The sequence below is a fragment of the Macaca mulatta genome, chromosome 16, assembly GCF_049350105.2.
Source record: "Macaca mulatta isolate MMU2019108-1 chromosome 16, T2T-MMU8v2.0, whole genome shotgun sequence".
Classification (NCBI taxonomy): Eukaryota; Metazoa; Chordata; class Mammalia; order Primates; family Cercopithecidae; genus Macaca; species Macaca mulatta.
In genome coordinates this window covers 39,151,069-39,174,342 of record NC_133421.1, presented here as the reverse complement: position 1 = coordinate 39,174,342, position 23,274 = coordinate 39,151,069, and the positions used below count along the sequence as shown (strand labels likewise).

The window sequence follows — 23,274 nt, the reverse complement described above, 5'->3', positions numbered from 1 at the left end:
TTTCCCCATTTCTTGTTTCTCTGAGGTTTGTCAAAGATCAAATGGCTGTAGATGTGTGGTATTATTTCTGAGGACTCTGTTCTGTTCCATTGGTCTATATCTCTGTTTTGGTACCAGTACCATGCTGTTTTGGTTACTGTAGCCTTGTAGTATAGTTTGAAGTCAGGTAGCGTGATGCCTCCAGCTTTGTTCTTTTGACTTAGGATTGTCTTGGAGATGCGGGCTCTTTTTTGGTTCCATATGAACTTTAAAGCAGTTTTTTCCAATTCTGTGAAGAAACTCATTGGTAGCTTGATGGGGATGGCATTGAATCTATAAATTACCTTGGGCAGTATGGCCATTTTCACAATATTGATTCTTCCTATCCATGAGCATGGTATGTTCTTCCATTTGTTTGTGTCCTCTTTTATTTCCTTGAGCAGTGGTTTGTAGTTCTCCTTGAAGAGGTCCTTTACATCCCTTGTCAGTTGGATTCCTAGGTATTTTATTCTCCTTGAAGCAATTGTGAATGGAAGTTCATTCCTGATTTGGCTCTCTGTTTGTCTGTTATTGGTGTATAAGAATGCTTGTGATTTTTGCACATTAATTTTGTATCCTGAGACTTTGCTGAAGTTGCTTATCAGCTTAAGGAGATTTTGGGCTGAGATAATGGGGTTTTCTAAATATACAATCATGTCATCTGCAAACAGGGACAATTTGACTTCTTCTTTTCCTAACTGAATACCCTTTATTTCTTCCTCTTGCCTAATTGCCCTAGCCAGAACTTCCAACACTATGTTGAATAGGAGTGGTGAGAGAGGGCATCCCTGTCTTGTGCCAGTTTTCAAAGGGAATTTTTCCAGTTTTTGCCCATTCAGTATGATATTGGCTGTGGGTTTGTCATAAATAGCTCTTATTATTTTGAGGTACGTTCCATCAATACCGAATTTATTGAGTGTTTTTAGCATGAAGGGCTGTTGAATTTTGTCAAAAGCCTTTTCTGCATCTATTGAGATAATCATGTGGTTCTTGTCTTTGGTTCTGTTTATATGTTGGATTATGTTTATTGATTTACGTATGTTGAACCAGCCTTGCATCCCAGGGATGAAGCCCACTTGATCATGGTGGATAAGCTTTTTGATGTGTTGCTGAATCCGGTTTGCCAGTATTTTATTGAGGATTTTTGCATCGATGTTCATCAGGGATATTGGTCTAAAATTCTCTTTTTTTGTTGTGTCTCTGCCAGGCTTTGGTATCAGGATGATGTTGGCCTCATAAAATGAGTTAGGGAGGATTCCCTCTTTTTCTATTGATTGGAATAGTTTCAGAAGGAATGGTACCAACTCCTCCTTGTACCTCTGGTAGAATTCAGCTGTGAATCCATCTGGTCCTGGACTTTCTTTGGTTGGTAGGCTATTAATTATTGCCTCAATTTCAGAGCCTGCTATTGGTCTATTCAGGGATTCAACTTCTTCCTGGTTTAGTCTTGGAAGAGTGTAAGTGTCCAGGAAATTATCCATTTCTTCTAGATTTTCCAGTTTATTTGCGTAGAGGTGTTTATAGTATTCTCTGATGGTAGTTTGTATTTCTGTGGGGTCAGTGGTGATATCCCCTTTATCATTTTTAATTGCGTCTATTTGATTCTTCTCTCTTTTCTTCTTTATTAGTCTTGCTAGTGGTCTGTCAATTTTGTTGATCTTTTCAAAAAACCAACTCCTGGATTCATTGATTTTTTGGAGGGTTTTTTGTGTCTCTATCTCCTTCAGTTCTGCTCTGATCTTAGTTATTTCTTGCCTTCTGCTAGCTTTCGAATGAGTTTGCTCTTGCTTTTCTAGTTCTTTTAATTGCGATGTTAGAGTGTCAATTTTAGATCTTTCCTGCTTTCTCTTGTGGGCATTTAGTGCTATAAATTTCCCTCTACACACTGCTTTAAATGTGTCCCAGAGATTCTGGTATGTTGTATCTTTGTTCTCATTGGTTTCAAAGAACATCTTTATTTCTGCCTTCATTTCGTTATGTACCCAGTAGTCATTCAGGAGCAGGTTGTTCAGTTTCCATGTAGTTGAGCGGTTTTGATTGAGTTTCTTAGTCCTGAGTTCTAGTTTGATTGCACTGTGGTCTGAGAGACAGTTTGTTACAATTTCTGTTCTTGTACATTTGCTGAGGAGTGCTTTATTTCCAATTACGTGGTCAGTTTTGGAGTAAGTACGATGTGATGCTGAGAAGAATGTATATTCTGTTGATTTGGGGTGGAGAGTTCTATAGATGTCTATTAGGTCTGCTTGCTGCAGAGATGAGTTCAATTCCTGGATATCCTTGTTAACTTTCTGTCTCGTTGATCTGTCTAATGTTGACAGTGGAGTGTTGAAGTCTCCCATTATTATTGTATGGGAGTCTAAGTCTCTTTGTAAGTCTCTAAGGACTTGCTTTATGAATCTGGGTGCTCCTGCATTGGGTGCATATATATTTAGGATAGTTAGCTCTTCCTGTTGAATTGATCCCTTTACCATTATGTAATGGCCTTCTTTGTCTCTTTTGATCTTTGATGGTTTAAAGTCTGTTTTATCAGAGACTAGGATTGCAACCCCCACTTTTTTTTGTTCTCCATTTGCTTGGTAAATCTTCCTCCATCTCTTTATTTTTAGCCTATGTATGTCTCTGTGTGTGAGATGGGTCTCCTGAATACAGCAGACTGATGGGTCTTGACTCTTTATCCAGTTTGCCAGTCTGTGTCTTTTAATTGGAGCATTTAGTCCATTTACATTTAAGGTTAAGATTGTTATGTGTGAACTTGATCCTGCCATTATGATATTAACTGGTTATTTTGCTCGTTAGTTGATGCAGTTTCTCCCTAGCCTCGATGGTCTTTACATCTTGGCATGTTTTTGCAATGGCTGGTACCGGTTGTTCCTTTCCATGTTTAGTGCTTCCTTCAGGGTCTCTTGTAAGGCAGGCCTAGTGGTGACAAAATCTCTAAGCATTTGCTTATCTGTAAAGGATTTTATTTCTCCTTCACTGATGAAACTTAGTTTGGCTGGATATGAAATTCTGGGTTGAAAATTCTTTTCTTTAAGAATGTTGAATATTGGCCCCCACTCTCTTCTGGCTTGGAGAGTTTCTGCTGAGAGATCTGCTGTTAGTCTGATGGGCTTCCCTTTGTGGGTAACCCGACCTTTCTCTCTGGCTGCCCTTAAGATTTTTTCCTTCATTTCAACTTTGGTGAATCTGGCAATTATGTGTCTTGGAGTTTCTCTTCTCGAGGAGTATCTTTGTGGCGTTCTCTGTATTTCCTGGATTTGAATGTTGGCCTGCCCTACTAGGTTGGGGAAGTTCTCCTGGATGATATCCTGAAGAGTGTTTTCCAACTTGGTTCTATTTTCCCCCTCACTTTCAGGCACCCCAATCAGACGTAGATTTGGTCTTTTTACATAATCCCATACTTCTTGCAGGCTTTGTTCATTTCTTTTTCTTCTTTTTTCTTTTGGTTTCTCTTCTCGCTTCATTTCATTCATTTAATCCTCAATCGCTCATACTCTTTCTTCCAGTTGATCGAGTCGGTTACTGAAGCTTGTGCATTTGTCATGTATTTCTCGTGTCATGGTTTTCATCTCTTTCATTTCGTTTAGGACCTTCTCTGCATTAATTACTCTAGCCATCAATTCTTCCACTTTTTTTTCAAGATTTTTAGTTTCTTTGCGCTGGGTATGTAATTCCTCCTTTAGCTCTGAGAAATTTGATGGACTGAAGCCTTCTTCTCTCATCTCGTCAAAGTCATTCTCCATCCAGCTTTGATCCGTTGCTGGCGATGAGCTGCGCTCCTTTGCCGGGGGAGATGCGCTCTTATTTTTTGAATTTCCAGCTTTTCTGCCCTGCTTTTTCCCCATCTTTGTGGTTTTATCTGCCTCTGGTCTTTGATGATGGTGATGTACTGACGGGGTTTTGGTGTAGGTGTCCTTCCTGTTTGATAGTTTTCCTTCTAACAGTCAGGACCCTCAGCTGTAGGTCTGTTGGAGATTGCTTGAGGTCCACTCCAGACCGTTTGCTGGGTATCAGCAGCAGAGGCTGCAGAAGATAGAATATTTCTGAACAGCAAGTGTACCTGTCTGATTCTTGCTTTGGAAGCTTCCTCTCAGGGGTGTACTCCACCCTGTGAGGTGTGGGGTGTCAGACTGCCCCTAGTGGGGGATGTCTCCCAGTTAGGCTACTCAGGGGTCAGGGACCCACTTGAGCAGGGAGTCTGTCCCTTCTCAGATCTCAACCTCCGTGTTGGGAGATCCACTGCTCTCTTCAAAGCTGTCAGACAGAGTCGTTTGCGTCTGCAGAGGTTTCTGTTCCATTTGTTATTGTTTACTGTGCCCTGTCCCCAGAGGTGGAGTCTACAGAGACAGGCAGGTTTCCTTGAGCTGCTGTGAGCTCCACCCAGTTCGAGCTTCCCAGCAGCTTTGTTTACCTACTTAAGCATCAGCAATGGCGGGCGCCCCTCCCCCAGCCTCGCTGCTGCCTTGCCGGTAGATCACAGACTGCTGCGCTAGCAATGAGGGAGGCTCCGTGGGTGTGGGACCCTCCCGGCCAGGTGTGGGATATGATCTCCTGGTGTGCCTGTTTGCTTAAAGCGCAGTATTGGGGTGGGAGTTACCTGATTTTCCAGGTGTTGTGTGTCTCAGTTCCCCTGGCTAGGAAAAGGGATTCCCTTCCCCCTTGTGCTTCCCAGGTGAGGCAATGCCTCGCCCTGCTTCAGCTCTCGCTGGTCGGGCTGCAGCAGCTGACCAGCACCGATCGTCCGGCACTCCCCAGTGAGATGAACCCAGTACCTCAGTTGAAAATGCAGAAATCACCGGTCTTCTGTGTCGCTCGCGCTGGGAGTTGGAGACTGGAGCTGTTCCTATTCGGCCATCTTGCTCCGCCCCGGAGCCTAAACTCTTAACCTCATTTTTGCTGAAGTTTTATTACGTGCTTTGAAACACATCTAGTTCTTGAAATATGCACACCTTACCTAACGCAGTATGCTCCATTTCACTGGCATATTTATAGGATAGATACCGGTAAGACAAAAAAGTTAGGTTAAGTGTAAAGCATCAAAAACCTCTAAAGAAGAAATTGGGCAAAGAACCTTTAAAAATCCAGCACTCCATGAACTCTAACCAATGCCATTTTGAGTAAGTACAAAGAAGAAAACTGAACACAATCCTCAAGTTAACCAAGCAGGATCACAAGGATGCTGGTGACGTGACATCTCATCTCAGGAGATGATCTGATTATATTCATGTTCATCCATGTTAATTCAGCACTTACAAATAATAGTGTTTGTTTCTAATCAGAGGAGGGGACAACCACATCCATAAATAATTAAATATGACAGTAGAGGAGAGTGGTGAATGTTGTATAGCAATGTAAATGCACTTAATGACAGGGAATTGTACCCTTAAAAATAGTTACAATGGTAAATTTTATATTATGTGTACTTTACCACAATTTAAAAAATGATAACAGGCTGGGTGAGGTGGCTCATGCCTGTAATCCTAACACTTTGAGAGGCTGAGGGCAGTACCTAAAATAGTGCCTAGCATATAGTAGGTGCTCAATAAATATTTTGGGAGGCTGGGCAGATTTCTTGAGCTCAGGAGGTCGAGACCAGCCTAGGCAACACAGCAAAACCCCATCTCTACAAAAAATACAAAAAAATTAGCTGGGCATGGTGCTACATGCCTGTCATCACAGCTACTCAGGAGGTTGAGGTGTGAGGATTGCTTAAGCTCAGGAGGTCAAGGCTGCAGTGAGCCAAGATTGCACCACTGCACTCCAGTCTGGGTAACAAAGTAAGATCCTATCTTGGAAAAAAAAGAAAAAATGAAAAAAAAATGATATTAATAATAGAGATATTATGGGTCTATGCCACTAATTTCAATTTTGGAGTTGAGGGAAGATCTGTAAAGGCTTCTCGGGGAGGCAGTTTTTTAGTTAGATCTTAAAGACAAAACTATGAGTCAGCCAAAGAGATGTGGGGGTTCAGGAGCACTGTAGTCAGGGGAAATGGCTTTGTAAAGGTGGAGGCTGCTGGTGTATGCTGACCACCAGTTATGAGGCTGATAAGGCCACAGAATGAGGGCAGGAGCACAGAGCTGCAGGGGTGTCTTGAATGGTGAGGCTGGAAAGGTAACTGGGGTCTAAAGGAGGCTGAGGATAAAGGTTTCCATGGCTTTCTAAGGCATAAAAAAAATGACATTTCATCTGTTAGTTTTGAATAGAAAAGTAGCATGATGAATAGAAGATAGTACGGTCTGGAAAACTGTGCGGGATTGGAAGCAAAAAGCCCAGTCAGGCAGTTTCTTACAATGATCCAAGTAAAAAGTAATTAGGCCTAAAATGTTGTGGTGGCAACTGTGTGGAAGAAAAGGGAAAGATGTGAGATAAGATACTGACAGGATCTGATAGATAGTGGGAGTTGAGAGAAAGAAAGGAATCAAAGAGGACCTCTGGCCTGATCAATCAGGCTAATGATGATGCCATTAACAGAGAAAAAATAAGGTCTGCAAGAGTAACTGAGCAGAAAGGGGCATGTTGAATTCGAGGTATCTGTAGAATATTTAGACAGAAATACCCAAGAAGTAATTCAAAAAGACAGGTCTGGAGCTTGGGGAGAAGAGTAGTCCTTTTCAAGAAATGATCATTTAAGAATAGGAAGCTCGGCCGGGCGTGGTGGCTCACGCCTGTAATCCCAGCACTTTGGGAGGCCGAGGTGGGCGGATCACAAGGTCAGGAGATCAAGACCATGGTGAAACCCCGTCTCTACTAAAAATAGAAAAAATTAGCCGGGCGCAGGGGCGGGCGCCTGTAGTCCCAGCTACTCGGGAGGCTGAGGCAGGAGAATGGCGTGAACCCGGGAGGCGGAGCTTGCAGTGAGCCGAGATTGCACCACTGCACTCCAGCCTGGGCGACAGAGCGAGACTCCGTCTCAAAAAAAAAAAAAAAAAAAAAAAAAAGAATAGGAAGCTCAGTTTTCATTCAGCAAATATTTATTGAGCACCTACTATATGCCAGGCATATATGCCAGGCACCTATTCTAGGTGCTTGGGATACGGCGATGAACAAAACAGACAAGGTCCCTGCTTTCTCATAACATTCTTTTAAAGTTTAAAAACTTTAAATTCTAAAATATAAAAAACTTATAAAATTATTATATAGGGGAATCAGACAGTAAACAAATATAAATAAGAAAAATATCAGATAGTGAGAAGTGCTATGCAGAATTTTGTTTGTTTGTTTTAGAGACTGAGTCTCGCTCTGACGCCAGGCTGGAGTACAGTGGCATGATCTTGGCTCACTGCAACCTCCACCTCCCAGATTCAAGCAATTCTCCTGCCTCAACCTCCTGAGTAGCTAGGACTACAGGCTCACGCCACCACACCCAGATAATTTTTTGTATTTTTAGTAGAGATGAGGTTTCACCATGTTGGCCAGGATGGTCTCCATCTCTTGACCTCGTGATACACCTGCCTCAGCCTCCCAAAGTGCTGGGATTACAGGCGTGAGCCACCACACCCAGCCTAGAAATTTAAGTACAGTGACATGATGTAGCTAGTGATTGGTGGCAACTAGAGACTAGGTAGTCACAAAAAGGCTTCATGAGGAAGTAATATTAAGTCAAGATCTGAAAAAACAAGATGCAGCCAGCCTGGTAAAAGTCAGCGGGAAAAACATTCCAAAGGCAGGGGAAAAGTTTGGCGAGTGTAAGGAATAGAAAGAAAGCTACTGTGGCTGGACAATAACAGACAAGGGAAGAATGGCACAAGATGAGGTTGAGGGATTCTGGCAAAACAAGATCATAAACAGCTTTGGCAGCTAGGGTAAGAAGTTGGGGATCTTATTCTAAGTGCAGTAGGAACCACAGGAGGGATTTGGTTTTTGTTTTATTGCACTAAAGAACACACAATACAAAATTCATCATATTAACCATTTTTACATGTACAGTACAATCGTGTTAACTATATTCACATTGTTGTGCAATAGAGCTCTAGAACATTTTCATCTCGCAAAAAATGAAGCTCCATATCCATTATAAACAACTCCCTTTTGCCACTCTCCCCAGCTCCTGGCAACCACCTTTCTACTTTCTGTTTCTAAGACTTTGACTACTTGAGATACTTCATATAACTGAAATCATGCAGTATTTTGTCTTTTTGGCTTATTTCACTTAGCATAATATCCCTAAGGTTCAGCGATGTTATAGCATATGATAGGATTTCCTTCTTTTTTAAGGCTGAATAAGATTCCATTTTTTGAATATACAAACTTTTCTTTATCCACTCATCTGTCAACTGACATTTAGTTGTTTCCACCTCTTGGTAATTGTGAATAATGCTGCAATGAATATGGGTATGTGATGATTCATGATGTAGAGCATCTTTTCAATGTTTGTTGGCCATGTGTATATCTTCTTTAGAGAAATGTCCATTTAAGTCCTTTGCCCATTTTTAAATTAGATTATTTGTTTTTTATTGTTATGTTGTAGGAGTTCTTTGCATGTTCTGGATATTTGAGGGGGTTAACATATTATTAGGGCAAAAATATTTTTTCCTTTCTGTAGGCTGCCTTTTCACTCTGTTGTTTCATGTTTGACAATATTTCACACTGATTTGTGAGTCAGAACATTCATTCACAATGTTTGCTGTGCAGAACACTGGCAGGTTTTGCACAGAGGTGTGATACAATTGGAATTATCTTCATTCTGTCAAGATCATTCTGACTGCTGGATGGAAAATGACTGTAGGGGGGCAAATGGGGAAGCATGGAGATGAATTAGAAGATAATGGTGACTTGGACTAGGCTGGTGGTAGTGGAGACAAAGAGGACAGGTCTGGATATAGAAGGAAGAAATCAAGGACGACTTCTAGATTTTAGGCTTCAGAAATCAGGGAGATAGTAGTACCATTTACTGAAAAGATGAAAAAGAACAAAGGCAACAGAGGTGGCATCCCTAAGGTTCTGCCTTTGGTCCTCTTCTCTTACTACTTATCTCCTTGGTATAATGAAACTCATACAGTCCTGTGGTTTTAAACATGATCTACAGGGTAACGACTCTCAAATTTCTGTCTCCAGCCTGGACTTCTTCCCAGATTCCAGACTTGTACATCCAACTGCCTATTCAAAATCTTTACTTGTATATCACAAACTTAACATATCCAAAACTGAACTACTCATCTTCTCCAAACCTGCTCCACCCACAGTCTTTCCCCACTGCAGTTAATGGCACTTTCATCCTTCTATTAAATAGTTGCTCAGGCAAAAAGCCTTGGATTCACATTTTATATCCAAAGTGTCAGAAAACCATGCTGACTCTAACTTCAAAATATATTCAGAATCAAAAAATTTATCCTTATCTCCATTGCTGTGGCCCTGTACAAGCCACTGCCATTTCTCTGCATGTATTTCTGTAATCACTCTTTTTTTGTTGTTGAGACAGTCTCGCTCTGTCACCCAGGCTGGAGTGCAGTGGTACAATCTCGGCTCACTGCAAGCTCTGCCTCCCGGGTTCACACCATTCTCTTGCCTCAGCCTCCCGAGTAGCTGGGACTACAGGCGCCCACCACCATGCCCGGCTAATTTTTTGTATTTTTAGTAGAGACAGGGTTTCACCATGTTGGCCAGGATGGTCTCGATCTCCTGACCTCATGATCCGCCTGCCTCAGCCTCCCAAAGTGCTGGAATTACAGGCATGAGCCACTGTGCCAGGCCTCTGTAATCACTCTTAAGAGGTTCCCCTGTTCCTGCCCTTGCCCTTTTCCTCAACAGAGATGCCATAGTAATTCTGTTAAATTGCAAATCAGAAGTTATTTCTCTTTTCAAACCAGTTCAGAGACTCCCTGTATTTCACTCAGACTAAAGGCCAAAGTCTTTTCAGTGGCCTAAGGCCCTGTATGATTTGACCCCCATCACCCAGCCTTCCTTCCTAAACCTCCTTTTATACTCTCCCCATCATTGGCTCTGCACCAGACACACGGCCTCCTTGCTGTTCACTGGATACTCTTAAGTACCTCCTGACTTTGCTCTACTTGTTCCCTTTGCTGGAATGCTCTTCCCCCAGATATCCTTACTACTTGACTAACTCCCTCCACTCCAGCTCTTCACTCCAGTTTCAACCTGACAATGAAGTCAGGTCATCCTGACCTCCCCATTTGAAGTTGCTACTTACATCTCTCCATCACCATCCCCAAGCCCATCCCACCAGCACTCCCAGTTCCTCTTACCCTTTTTCTACCTTGTTGCTTTTTCTACAACACTTAACAATTCACCTATGATGTTTATTATTTACTGCCTGTTTCTCCCTGCCAGATTATAAACAACACAAAGGCAAAGATCTTTGTTATGCCCATCGATGGACATTCCAAGCACTAAAACAGTACCTGCCACATAGTAGCCCTTCAATAAATATATGTTAAATGAATAAAAGGAGGTTGGAGCAATGGGAAATTAAGATGTTTGTTTTCAATGCATTAAGTTTGAAATGCCCATTGAATATCCATATGGGGATGTCAAACAGACTTTGTCTTCTCAGAATATTTGCAGGTTTATAACTACCATAAGCCTAGTAACTTGGTCTTAACCTTGTTTCCTAGGGCAAGGCAATCTTTTAGCTTTCCCTTATTCACCTTGAGTCTGGCAGGAAATGGGTAAGATGCTGATTTTCCTATCCCTAGCAAGTCATATTTAGTCATTAGGTGATATTAGTCACCTTTAGTCACTGCTGACCTATAATCATCTTTGGTAACTTTCACTTGTACATATACACGTAAACACACACGTGTATTCATTGTACATAATATTTATTGAAAATCTTTTCCAATTTTTACTACTACATTGGTCACAATACAATGGTCGTTGTGTGTAAGGCATTATACTAAGATTATTGGGAATTATAAACAAGAGATTACTTCCATCCAGAGTTTAGAGTCTTGGTAAGGAAGCAAAACAGAGAACACATAAAAATAACAATTTCAGTTGCTTCCAAGATGGCCAAATAGGAACAGCTCTGGTCTGCAGCAACCAGTGAGATCGACAAGATTGACACAGAAGAGGGGTAGATTTCTGCATTTCCAGCTGAGGTACCTGGTTCATCTCATCGGGACTAGTTGAACAGTGGATGCAGCCCAGGGAGGGCGAGCCGAAGCAGGGAGGGGTGTTGCCTTACCCGGGAAGTGCAAGGGGTTGGGGGATTTCCCTTTCCTAGCCAAGGGAAGCTGTGACAGACTGTACCTGGAAAAACAGTACTCTTTCGCACAAATACTGCACTTTTCCCATGGTCTTTGCAACGGAAAACCAGGAGATTACCTCCTGTGCCTGGCTCAGCGGGTCCCACGCCCACGGAGCCTTGCTCACTGCTACTGCAGCAGTCTGAGATTAACCTGCGAGGCTGCAGCCTCACAGGGGAAGGGGTGTCTGCCATTGCTGAGGCTTGAGTAGGTAAACAAAGCGGCCGGGAAGCTCGAACTGAGCAGAGCCCACCGCAGCTCAGCAAGGCCTACTGCCTCTATAGATTCCACCTCTGTGGGCAGGGCACAGCTGAAAAAAAGGCAGCAGACAACCTCTGCAGATTTAAACGTCTCTGACTGACAGCTCTGAAGAGAGCAGTGGTTCTCCCAGCATGGCATTCAAGCTCTGAGAACAAACAGAGTGCCTCTTCAAGTGGGTCCCTGATTCCCGTGTAGCCTGACTGGGAGACACCTCCCAGTAGGGGCCAACAGACACCTCATACAGTTGGTGCCCCTCTGGGATGAAGCTTCCAGAGGAAGGATCAGGCAGCAATATTTGCTGTTCTGTAATACTTGCTGTTCTGCAGCCTCCACTGGTGACACCTAGGCAAACAGGGTCTGGAGTGGACCTCCAGCAAATTCCAACAGACCTGCAGCTGAGGGGCCTGTTAGAAGGAAAACTAACAAACAGGAAGGAATAGCATCAACATCAGCAAAAAGGATATCCACACCAAAACCCCATCTGTAGGTCACCAACATCAAAGACCAAAGGTAGATAAAACCACAAAGATAGGGAGAAACCAGACCTGAAAAGCTAAAAATTCCAAAAACCAGAGCACCTCTTCTCCTGCAAAGGATCACAGCCCCTTGCCAGCAACAGAACAAAACTGGATGGAGAACGACTTTGCCTAGTTGACAGTAGTAGGCTTCTGAAGGTCAGTAATAACAAACCCATTGCAAGGAAGCTAAAAACCTCAAAAAAAGGTTAGACGAATGGCTAACTAGAATAAACAGTGTAGAGAAGACCTTAAATGACCTGACAGAGCTGAAAACCACAGCACAAGAACTTCATGACACATGCACAAGCTTCAACAGCTGATTTGATCAAGTGGAAAAAAGGGTATCAGTGATTGAAGATCAAATTAATTAAATAAAGTGAGAAGACAAGATTAGAGAAAAAAGAGTAAAAAGAAACGAACAAAGCCTCCAAGAAATATGGGACTATGGAAAAAGACCAAATCTACATTTGACTGGTGTACCTGAAAGTGACGGGGAGAATGAAACCAAGTTAGAAAACACTCTTCAGGATATTATCCAGGAGAACTTCCGCAACCTAGCAAGGCAGGCCAATATTCAAATTCAGGAAATACAGAGAACACCACAAAGATACTCCTCAAGAAGAGCAATCCCAAGACACATAACTGTCAGATTCATCAAGGTTGAAATGAAGGAAAACATGTTAAGGGCAGCCAGAGAGAACGGTCAGGTTACCCACAAAGGAAAGCCCATGAGACTAACAGCAGATCTCTCATCAGAAACCCTACAAGCCAGAAGAGAGTGGGGGCCAATATTCAACATTCTTAAAAAAAAGAATTTTCAATCCAGAATTTCATATCCAGCCAAACTAACCTTTAAGTGAAGGACAAATAAAATCCTTTACAGACAAGTAAATGCTGAGAGATTTTGTCACCACCAGGCCTGCCTTACAAGAGCTCCTAAAGGAAGCACTAAACATGGAAAGGAACAACCGGTACCAGCCACTGCAAAAACATGCCAAATTGCAAAAACCATTGATGCTATGAAGAAACTGCATCAATTAACAGGCAAAATAACCAGGTAACATCATAATGACAGGATCAAATTCACACATAACAATATTAACCTTAAATGTAAATGTGCTAAATGCTCCAATTAAAAGACACAGACTGGCAAATTGGATAAAGAGTCAAGACCCATCAGTGTGCTGTATTCAGGAGACCCATCTCACATGCAGAGACACACAGAGGCTCAAAATAAAGGGATGGAGGAAGATATACCAAGCAAATGGAAAACAAAAAAAGGCAAGGGTTGCAATCCTAGTCTCTGATAAAACAGACTTTAAACCAACAAAGATCAAAAGAGACAAAGAAGGCCATTACATAATGGTAAAGGGATCAATTCACCAAGAAGAGCTAACTATCCTAAATATATATGCACCCAACACAGGAGCACCCAGATTCATAAAGCAAGTCCTCAGAGACCTACAAAGAGACTTAGACTCCCACACAATAATAATGGAAGAGTTTAACACCCCACTGTCAATATTAGACAGATCAACGAGACAGAAGGTTAACAAGGATATCCAGGACTTGAACTCAGCTCTGCACCAAGTGAACCTAATAGACATCTACAGAACTCTCCACCCCAAATGAACAGAACATACATTCTTCTCAGCATCACATCCCACTTATTCGAAAATTGACCACATAATTGGAAGTAAAACACTTCTCAACAAATGTAAAAGAACAGAAATCACAACAAACTGTCTCTCAGGCCACAGTGCAATCAAATTAGAATTCAGGATTAAGAAACTCACTCAAAACTGCACAAATACATGGAAACTGAACAACCAGCCCCTGAATGACTACTGGGTACATAATGAAATGAAAGAAGAAATAAAGATGGTCTTTGAAACCAATGAGAAAAAAGACACAACATACCAGAATCTCTGGGACACATTTAAAGCAGTGTGTAGAGGGAAATTTATATAGCACTAAATGCCCACAAGAGAAAGTGGGAAAGATCTAAAATTAACACCCTAACATCACAATTAAAAGAACTAGAGAAGCAAGAGCAAACACATTCAAAAGCTAGCAGAAGGCAAGAAATAACTAAGATCAGAGCAGAACTGAAGGAGATAGAGACACAAAAAACCCTTCAAAAAATCAATGAATCCAGGAGCTGGTTTTTTGAAAAGATCAACAAAATTGAGAGACTGCTAGCAAGACTAATAAAGAAGAAAAGAGAGAAGAATCAAATAGACGCAATAAAAAATGATAAAGGGGATACCATCACCGATCCCACAGAAATACAAACTACCATCAAAGAATACTATAAACCCCTCTACACAAATACACTAGAAAATCTAGAAGAAATGGATAAATTTCTGGACATATACACATACACCCTACCAAGACTAAACCAGGAAGAAGTTGAATCTCTGAATAGACCAATAACAGGTTGTGAAATTGACGCAATAATTGCCTACCAACCAAATAAAGTCCGTGACCAGAGGGATTCACAGCCGAATTCTGCCAGAGGTACAAAGAGGAGCTGGTACCATTCCTTCTGAAACTATTCCAATCAGTAGAAAAAAAGGGAATCCTTCCTAACTCATTTTATGATGCCAGCATCATCCTGATACCAAAGCCTGGCAGAGACGCAACAAAAAAGAGAATTTTATACCAATATCTCTAATGAACGTCGATGCAAAAATCCTCAATAAAATAATGGAAAACTGAATCCAGCAAGCACATCAAAAAGCTTATCTACTACGACCAAGTCAGCTTCATCCCTGGGATGCAAGGCTAGTTCAACATATGCAAATCAATAAGCATAACCCATCACATAAACAGAACCAATGACAAAAACCACATGATTATCTCAATAGACACAGAAAAGGCCTTTGACAAAATTCAACAGCCCTTCATGCTAAAAACTCTCAATAAACTAGGTATTGATGGAATGTATCTCAAAATAATAAGACTTATTTATGACAAACTCAACAGCCAATATCATACTGAATGGGCAAAAATTGAAAGCATTCTCTTTGAAAACCAGCACAAGACAAGGATGCCCCCTCTCACCACTCCTATTCAACATAGTGTTGGAAGTTCTGGCCAGGGCAATCAGGCAAGAGAAAGAAAGGGTATTCAATTAGAAAAAGAGGAAGTCAAATTGTCCCTGTTTGCAGATGGCATGATTGTATATTGTATATTTAGAAAACCCAAACTCAGCCCAAAGTCTCCTTAAGCTGATAAGCAACTTTAGCAAACTCTCAGGATACAAAATTAATGTGCAAAACTCACAAGCATTCCTATACACCAATAACAGACAAACAGAGAGCCAAATCATGAGTGAACTCCCATTCACAATTGCTACAAAGCGAATAAGATACCTAGGAATCCAACTTACAAGGGATGTGAAAGACCTCTTCAAGGAGAACTACAAACCACTGCTCAAGGAAATAAAAGAGGACACAAACAAATGGAAGAACATTCCATGCTCATGGATAGGAAGAATCAATATCATGGAAATGGCCATTACAGCCCAAAGTAATTTACAGATTCAATGCCATCCCCATCAAGTTACCAATGACTTTCTTCACACAATTGGAAAAAACTACTTTAAAATTCATATGGAACCAAAAAAGAGGCCGCATTGCCAAGACAATCCTAAGCAAAAAGAACAGAGCTGGAGGCATCACACTACCTGACTTCAAACTATACTACAAAGCTACAGTAACCAGAACAGCATGGTACTGGTACCAAAACAGATATATAGACCAATGGAACAGAACAGAGGCCTCAGAAATAACACCACACATCTACAACCATCTGATCTTTGACAAACCTGATAAAAACAAGAAATGGGGAAAGGATTCCCTATTCAATAAATGGTGCTGCCAAAACTGGCTAGCCATATGTAGAAAGCTGAAACTGGATCCCTTCCTTACACCTTATACAAAAATTAACTCAAGATGTTTTAAAGACTTAAATGTAAGACCTAAAACCATAAAAACACTAGAAGAAAACCTAAGCAATACCATTCAGGACATAAGCATGGACAAAGACTTCATGACTAAAACACCAAAAGCAATGGCAACAAAAGCCAAAATAGACAAATGGGATCTAATTAAACTAAAGAGTTTCTTCTGCACAGCAAAAGAAACTACCATCAGAGTGAACAGGCAACCTACAGAATGAGAGAAAATTTTTGCAATCTATGCATCTGACAAAGGGCTAATATCCAGAATCTACAAAGAACTTAAATTTACAAGAAAAAAACAAACAACCCCATCAAAAAGTGGGCAAAGGAAATGAACAGACACTTCTCAAAAGAAGACATTTATGCAGTCAACAGACACATGAAAAAATGCTCATCATCACTGGTCATCAGAGAAATGCAAATCAAAACCACAATGAGATACCATCTCACACCAGTTAGAATGGTAATCATTAAAAAGTCAGGAAACAACAGATATTGGAGAGGATGTAGAGAAGCAGGAAAGCTTTTACACTGTTGGTGGGAGTGTAAATTAGTTCAACCATTGTGGAAGACAGTGTGGCGATTCCTCAAGGATCTAGAACTAGAAATACCACTTGACCCAGCCATCCTATACTGGGTATATATCCAAAGGATTATAAATCATGATACTATAAAGACACATGCACATGTATGTTTATTGCGGCACTATTCTTTTTTTTTTTTTTTTTTTTTTTTTTTTTTTTTTTTTTTTTGAGACGGAGTCTCGCTGTGTCACCCAGGCTGGAGTGCAGTGGCGCGATCTCAGCTCACTGCAAGCTCCGCCTCCCGGGTTTACGCCATTCTCCTGCCTCAGCCTCCGAGTAGCTGGGACTACAGGCGCCCGCCACCACGCCCGGCTAGTTTTTTGGATTTTTAGTAGAGACGGGGTTTCACCATGTTAGCCAGGATGGTCTCGATCTCCAGACCTCGTGATCCACCCGCCTCGGCCTCCCAAAGTGCTGGGATTACAGGGTTGAGCCACCGCGCCCGGCCTGCGGCACTATTCTCAATAGCAAAGACTTCGAACCAACCCAAATGTCCATCAATGATAGACTGGATTAAGAAAATGTGGCACATATATACCAGGGAATACAATGCAGCCATAAAAAAGGATGAGTTCATGTCTTTTGCAGGGACATGGATGAAGCTGGAAACTATCACATTCTCAGCAAACTATCACAAGGACAAAAAAAACAAACACCACATGTTCTCACTCATAGGTAAGAACTGAACAATGAGAATACATGGACACAGGGCAGGGAATATCATACACCAGGGCCTGTCAGCGGATGGGGGACTGGGGGAGGGATAGCATTAGGAGAAATACCTAATGTAAATGATGAGTTGATGGGTGCAGCAAACCAATGTGACACATGTATACCATGTAACAAACCTGCACATTGTGCACATGTACCCTAGAACTTAAAGTATAATAAAAAAAAAAAAAAGAAAAGAAAAAGAAAAAATAATAATAACAATTTCAGCACCATATAAATGTAAACTAATCTAAGGGGTTTTTTTGCATATGTAAAATTTAATAGCTGTGTTAATTTGCAAACACAGCCAACTCACACTTTCATTATGCCAGAAGGCAATGACGTAGAGTAACACTATAATCCCCAGGCTTGAATCCTAGCATTCTTTTGTCTATCCCTTAATTGTCCTATTTTAGTAGCAATTTAAGAAATACTAGCTAAGACCCAGCAAGAAGATCACGTAACATTTTAGAGTGTTACCTAATCAGGTTTTTAAAAGTAACTTTAATAGGACTATAACTTGCCAATTCCATCTAATGACACATACAAATATATCCCCCAGGCAGCAAGTAGGGAGGAAGGACAGAAATCATTTTAAAATAAGACTTAATTCGAAGAGAAGAAAATACAATTAGCATCCTTAGTCTGACAGAGCATACAATGCAAATATTGACTTTTTAATACATAGCTCTACAAACAATCACTAAAAGTCAGATTAAGGGGACAAGCCTCTTTTATTTTAGGTCTTATAGATTTGATTTTAATATTAGCTTCACAGTGTAGAATCTAACGGAAATAGAAAATAATCAGTTAAATCCTGACATATATTCCCCAAATTTTTCTTTGATAAGACCATATTTAAGTTAAATAAAATCATGTTAAATGATACTGGAAATAAAAAGATGACTACTTAAAAACAACATAAAAATCAATATTTTTTTCTGTATTTCAGCAATAGTCAGCAAATATAATTTTTAAAAAGCTCCCAGCAACAAAATCCACAAAATGTTTAGGATGAAGTATAACAAAATGCATAATATAAATCAATATTATAAAATGTTACTGAGGGATGTAGGAGATTTTAGTAAAGCGTTATCATGACTCTAGATAAGAGGCTTATACAAATATCAAATTCCCCCAAATTAATTTATAAATATTATGAAAACATAGATTTTTTTGTTGCAACTGGACATAATGATCTAGAAGTTAAACTGTACCAGTAACTTTGTGAATTTCTGAGAAATGGCTGAGAATATTCCCAAAAAAATTAAAAAATAAGAGTGGTAAGAGGGAACCTGCATTGCCATATTACTAAAGTACATATAATAAAACTAGACTTACTAAACCAGTTCATTTCATGAAAATAAAGAGACCAACGGGACAACATAGAAATCACAGTAACTGAAACAAAAGCATTTGGAATATGATCAAGATATTTAAAAACCAATGGGGGAAAAATTAGGAACTCTTACATGGATAAAACTGGTTGACTAGGTTAACGAGGTGGCAAAAAATACTGGTGGAATTTTACATCATATTGTGAAAGGTATGCCAAACTCAACTCAATTCACTATGCCAAAAGAAAAAAATTAAGCTGAAAGCTGACTCATGCAAGAAGCTGCCTTTCCTTTGCTCCTAACCAGATAGCTACAGATAAAGGGGTAGATATCTCCACAGGTAGCTCTTTCATGTTCACCTTATCTTATGAGAAGTGCTCATTTACTGAGCATGAGATGAATATATAATTGACTTTGCCCCCAACTGCTCCTTTTCTCTTGCAATATGTGGATGCCCATACCTTTCCTCTTTCCCCTCCAGTTCACTTTTCCCCTTTAAATAATGAAGCCCTCAAAAATCATCTTTGGAGAAAGGCAAAGACCACAGACTGTTTCTGTGACTGTGTTTATGTCTTCCAGGCATGTCCTTAACCTTGGCAAAATAAAGTTCTAAATTGATTGAGACCCATCTTAGAGATAGATACTTTTTGGTTTACAGTATCGTACCAAGTAAACTCTTTAATGCATATGGAATTTAACATAAATATGAAGCCATTAACAAAACCAGCAGCCAACATAAATGTTTTTACTCTCTCAGAATAGGGAAAGCCCTTCTAAGTATGACAACAAAGTAGTATAAAACCATGATAGGAATAGATTAATAGATTTAACTATCTAAAAGATTTAACTACCTAACAGATTCGACTACTGAAAAGCTAGCAAAACATCTGTTGGCCAAAAAGCTGTCATAAGAAATTTTAAAGAAAATGAAAGATGAAGCATCTTTCATTAAAAAGAAAGAAAAAAAAAGATGACAAAGGATTACAGAACATTTCTGGGTGAATATTTAGTAATATGAATATAAAATCTTTAAAATAGGTATGACCTCAACACAGAAATTCCTTTTCTAGAAATTTATTCCAAGATAATAGCTATAAGGATGAGGACTATAGTATTCAAATTGAAAGAGCATAAAACTGGAAGCAATCTAAATGTTCAAAAATGAAGGACCAGTTTAGTAAATTATGATATAAAATGGGCTACTATGCAGCCATTTAAATTACCGCAGACATACATTTATTGTCACGATATTTGCCATGCATCAAAAAAGGTTATAAAATGGAATACACAAGGCAAATATTTTTGCATGATACTTTAAATTTTATTCTTCTTTGAAGCATACAGAGCTTCTTAAATAATTTCCTTTCACTTAAGTATTAAGTAAATGATTCAAAACAATTTTGACAATCTTTCTAGTTAACATGGTGCTTTAAAGCTTTTTTAAAAGTCAAGTTTACAGAGGTATAATAATTTATATGCTATAAAATTCATCCTATTTACATGTACAGTGCAACGTATACAATCACATTAACTACCACTACAATAAAAATACAGAACATTTCTATGTCCCAGAAAGCTCCCAGACCCTGGGCGACCAGTAATCTAATTTCTTTCCCTATATTTCTGCCTTCTCTAGAATGTCGTATAAATAAAATCATATAGTATATAGCTTTTTGCATTAGGCTTCTTTCACTTAGCATAATGCTTTTGAGACTCCTCCATATTGTTCATATATAAATTGTCCATTATATTACTAAGTATTCTACTGAATAAAAGTAGTTCAATTTGCTTATCTGTTCACCATGTGGTGGTTATTTCAGTTGTTTCTTGTTTTTTGGTGATTAAAGATGTGCATAGATTTAATGTGGGCATATGTTTTTCTATCTTTTGGGTAAATATCTAGAGGTGGCACAGATGGATCTTATAGTAAGTTTAATTTTGCAAGAAATTGTTTTCCAAAGTGGTTGCACCATGTTCATATTACCACCAGCAATGTATCCCTGTTTTAGTTGTTCTGCATCATCACCTAACAAGTTGCTCATGCAACTGGAAAGTCTTTTAAATTTTAAGCATTCTAGTGGAAGTGGGGTGGCATCTAACTGTGGTTTTAATTTGTATTTCGCTGATAACAAATGATATTGCACATCCTTTCTTTCCCATGAAAGACGATCTTTCAAGTCTTTATCTTCTATACTGGAAGCCAGAGACTTTAATGAGATGGCAGATATGAGGGAATGTGGGAAAGGGATCCCATAAAATTGTCTATGACCACCTGGATCATCTCTAAACTGCACATGTACAGGTCTGACCTTAAACAGCACACCAAAAGCACTGAGAACTGAACTACAAAACAGGTTACTGCCCAGCACCCAGACTGGCCCCTGAGTGGTGCACGTACAGTATGGATATGAACAGCACTATAAAGGCTTTGAAAACTGAACTGACATTGGAATCATAGCTTACATAAGGTGAATCAAAACTTGCAGCTGAACCTAACTGGGTCATTCCCTGATAGCACAGACAGACAACTATTATTATTTTTATTTTATTTTTTTGAGACGGAGTTTTGCTATTATTGCCTAGGCGGGAGTGCAATGGCACGATCTCGGCTCACCACAACCTCCGCCTCCCAGGTTCAAGCGACTCTCCTGCCTCAGCCTCTTGAGTAGCTGGGATTACAGGCATGCGCCACCATGCCCAGCTAATTTTGTATTTTTAGTAGAGATGGGGTTTCTCCATGTTGGTTAGGCTGGTCTTGAATTCTTGACCTCAGGTGACCCACCCGCCTCAGCCTCCCAAAGTGCTGGGATTACAGGTGTGAGCCACTGCGCCCAGCCAACAAGTATTATTTTTTAATAGGACTTAAACAAGACCCAGATCTCATAGCATAAGATTCAAAATGTTCAGGACATAATCCAGAATTATTTGACATTCAAAGAACCAGTAAAAGCTCAATAAATTATAAAGAAAAAAAGTCAACAGACACCATCCAAGATGACCCAGATGCTGGAATTATCAGACTAACCTTAAAACAGTTATTATAACCATGTTCCAAGGAAGTAAGGTTTTTGTTTTGTTTTGGTTTGGTTTGGTTTTTTTTGAGACAGAGTCTCGCTCTGTCGCCCAATTGAGTGCAGTGGCACGATCTTGGTTCACTGCAACCTCTGCCTGTCAGGTTCAAGCAATTCTCGTCCCTCAGCCTTCTGAGTAGCTGGGATTACAGGTGTGCGCCACCAAGTCCGGCTAATTTTTGTATTTTTAGTAGAGACAGGGTTTCACCATGTTGGCCAGGCTGGTCTCTAACTCCTGACCTCAAGTAATCCACCCACCTTGGCCTCTTGAATTGCTGGGATTACAGGTATGAACCATCATGCCCAGCATCCCAAGGAAGTAAGATTAAACAATCTTAAAGTAAAAGAAAGATACCAAACACACAAAAAAGAAAAAAGCAGAAATTTCAGAATTTCAGAAAAATACAATAACTCAATTAAAAAAATAAACTGAATGGGTTTAATGGAAGAATGGAAATGACAGGAAAAAGTGAGTTATCTTGAAGATGGGTAAGTAGGAATTGCCTTATGAATAACAGAGAAAGAAGAAAAAAAGATCTGAAAAGAAGAAACACAAAATTTTAAGAACAATACCAAAAGGCCTAACACTGTCATCACTGGAGTCTCAGGAGAGAAAATAATATGGTGCCATGCTATTAAAAAAAAAAAAAAGTTGAAATAATGGCTAGAAACATCATAAATTTGGCAAAAGACAAAAACTTACATTTCAAGAAGCTCAGCAAATCTCAAACACGATTAAGTGCAAAAAAATCTATGCATGGGTATTTTATAATCAAACTGCTGAAAACCAAAGAGAAAAAGTCAGATGGGCACAATGGCTCATGCCTATAATCTCAATACTTTGGGAGACTGAGGCACGTGGATCACTTGAGCCCAGGAGTTTGAGACCAGCTGGGGCAACATGTTGAAAACCTGTCTCTACAAAAAATACAAAAAAACAAGCCAGGTGTGGTGACGCGTGCCTGTAGTCCCAGCTGCTTAGGAGGCTGAGGCAAGAAAATAGCTTGAGCCCGGGAGGCAGAGGTTGCAGTGAGCCATGACCGCACCACTGCACTCCAGCCTGGGTAACAGAGCCAAACTCTGTCTCACAATAATAATAACAGGAAGAGGAAGAGGAGGAAGAGGAAGAAGAACAAGAAGAGAAAGAAGAAGAGGAGGAAGAAGAGGAAGAAGAGGAGGAGGAAGAAGAGGAAGAAAAAGAGGAGGAAGAACAAGAGGAGGAGGAACACAAAGAGGAAGAGGAGGAAGAAGAACAAGAGGAAGAGGAGGAAAAAGAGGAAGAGGAAGAAGAGGAGGAAGAGGAAGGAAGGAAGAGAAGAAAGAGGAGGAAGAGAAGGAGGAACAGAAGTAGCAGAAGTAGCAGCAGTAGCAGCAGCAGCAGCAATAAAATAAAGTCTTGAAAGTGGCCATAGAGACATGATGTGTGTACAAAGGGGAAGAAAAATTCAAATGACTGAATTTCTCAGCAGAAGCCGTGGAGACCAGAAGGCAACGGCACAAAATTATTAAAGCACTCTAAAAAACAAACAGCAAAGACAAACTACCAATCCACAACCCAGAGTTTTATATCCAATAAAAATGTCCTTCAAGAATGATGGCA

The 23,274-nt window shown here is 40.1% G+C and overlaps 1 protein-coding gene and 1 long non-coding RNA gene across 3 annotated transcripts in view; both read right to left on the bottom strand.

Moving 5' to 3' along the window:
• Nucleotides 1-23,274, bottom strand: part of CPD (carboxypeptidase D) — a 97,374-nt gene that overhangs the window by 51,339 nt on the left and 22,761 nt on the right. The gene's annotated exons all lie outside the window — the stretch shown is intronic.
• LOC144335426 (uncharacterized) lies at nucleotides 1,631-14,848 on the bottom strand. Its single transcript, XR_013406280.1, has 2 exons — nucleotides 7,519-14,848; nucleotides 1,631-6,686 (listed from the first exon to the last, which is right to left on the bottom strand). It is a non-coding gene; the product is annotated as an uncharacterized LOC144335426 (long non-coding RNA).